The sequence below is a fragment of the Phocoena phocoena genome, chromosome X (genome assembly GCF_963924675.1).
Source record: "Phocoena phocoena chromosome X, mPhoPho1.1, whole genome shotgun sequence".
Lineage (NCBI taxonomy): Eukaryota > Metazoa > Chordata > Mammalia > Artiodactyla > Phocoenidae > Phocoena > Phocoena phocoena.
The window spans coordinates 47,389,940-47,392,116 of NC_089240.1; the positions used below are offsets into that span (position 1 = coordinate 47,389,940).

The 2,177-nt window shown below is 36.3% G+C and overlaps 1 pseudogene; it reads right to left on the bottom strand.

The window, feature by feature from the left end:
- Nucleotides 1-807: 807 nt before the first annotated feature.
- LOC136142113 (probable G-protein coupled receptor 160) lies at nucleotides 808-1,838 on the bottom strand (annotated as a pseudogene).
- Between the last annotated feature and the right edge of the window lie 339 nt (nucleotides 1,839-2,177).

Here is a 2,177-nt window from a genome sequence, read left to right on the forward strand (position 1 = left end):
GGAATTTGAGGAAAAAAATGTCATGAAGAACCTAGGGTTAAGACAGGAATAAAGACACAGACCTACTAGAGAATGGACTTGAGGATATGGGGAGGGAGAAGTGTAAGCTCTGACAAAGCGAGAAAGAGGCATGGACATATATACACTACCAAATGTAAGGTAGATAGCTAGTGGGAAGCAGCCGCATAGCCCAGGGAGATCAGCTCAGTGCTTTGTGACCACCTGCAGAGGTGGGATAGGGAGGGTGGGAGGGAGGGAGCTGCAAGAGGGAAGAGATATGGGAACATATGTATATGTATAACTGATTCACTTTGTTATAGAGCAGAAACTAACACACCATTGTAAAGCAATTATACTCGAATAAGGATGTAAAAAAATAGTAATAAATAAATAACAATGGCAGTGAATCTCAGATTTACAGAACAGTTTGCAACCAGCAGTGTGTTTGGTAACAGAAATATCAACATGGCCAAAAGGTTAATTCTTTTCACTTTAGTGTTAATTAGAAACTATTATTTGTAATTTAAAGTGTTACTGAGCAGGTATAAACACTGGAATTATAGTTTTTTGCTTTTAAAATCACTATTTAATAAATAATATAGCCCTTAAAGGTAAATTCTGAAACGCTTTGAAAATTAGGGGATAGGAAGCTTCAGTTCCATTTTTTCACGTCTCAGTCGTCATTCTTTCCTGTTTGTAAAAGTATGATTCTTATTTTAGTTGTAAGTTTTGATTAGTTTTAACATGACAACATATTAACAAATTAATTTTTCCCAGCTTTATTGAATATGAACAACATCTAATAAATTATTTTGGTGTAGGCTTTTCCGTTTGCTCAATATTATGAATTGTAAGTGGAATGAAGCAGCATTTCCAGTTGATAAGTGGATCTACAGGTAATGCAGTATCTCCCAAATTAAGCTTGTGACAATCAAACCAATAAACTGCAGCATTGAGAAAACTATTGAGAAAATACAACCAGGGAATGTTCATCTCAGTGTAGGCTGGAATGTGTACTTTAAGTAAAAGGATGGTTACTTGAAGTAGTGCAAATGGCAACCGGGTACCAAGAAAACAGATACTAGCTTGGTCAGGAATACTTGTTTAGAGCTCACACTGTAACTAGCAGAATGAAAGGGAAAATATAGGATAGTCTCATTCATAGAGGAAGTTATCCTAATAGCCTGTACCAAGGTAATGACTTCTGACCAAGAGGTTATAAAAGCCACAGATAAAATCATCACCATGAAAAATGACAGACAGTAACTGAACACTGAAGTAGAAAGGACATTGAAAAGAATCAACATTCTGTGCCTTCAGGCTTTGGTAGATAGCTGCATCTCCCAAAAGATAAGCAAGGACTGAAATATAAATTCAAATTACTGTGAAGAAATAAAATCATTTTTTGACGATTAAATGGAAGCTTGGCAGTTTTGGAGAGATTCAGGTAATAATTTGTACAAGCTCTCAGGAAAACTGTATAATAGAAAAAGCCATAAGTAAAGGAAATAATTTGACTAAATAGGCAGATGTGGTATTTAGTAAACCTAATGCCTAAATGTACAAGACTCCATGAAGTAGGATAGCATGGAAATGTTTACCAAAAATAAAAGATGAATGCTAGTGAGATGCAAGAGAAAAGAAAATAAAACAAACAAACAAAAAAACCCTGTAAAATTCTGTTATGTGTTTTTTTTTCTTCTCATTCCTAGCTGGAAGATATTTAACAATATGTTCCCAACTATAAACAAGAATAGCAAACAGCTGACATCTAGGGGCTGGTTGGTTTGATTGAAGTGGCAGTGAAAAGAGCAGTCCTCTAAAGAAAAAGTAGTCATGTTTTCTAAATTTCAAAAGGCCTGCTGAAATACATACGATAAAACACTGCTTTATTTTATTTTCCATCCTTTGCTTTCTCCAGTGGGTCTTTCTGATGATGTTTATGTTTTATTTCAGCTTTACTGCCTTCAATTACCTTACTTTTGATTCCTTGCATTTCATTTTGCTACACCACAATGCCCGGAGAATAAGTTCTAAGTCACTTGCACAAGTGTGGAGGAAGGCAGTGCATTTCCTCTTAGCTACACTTTTCCCAGCAGGCCATCTCCACCTGGTTGCATCCCCCTGAATGCAAAGGAATGGCCCTGCAGCCACCTCTGGACACCACCCCAGACATA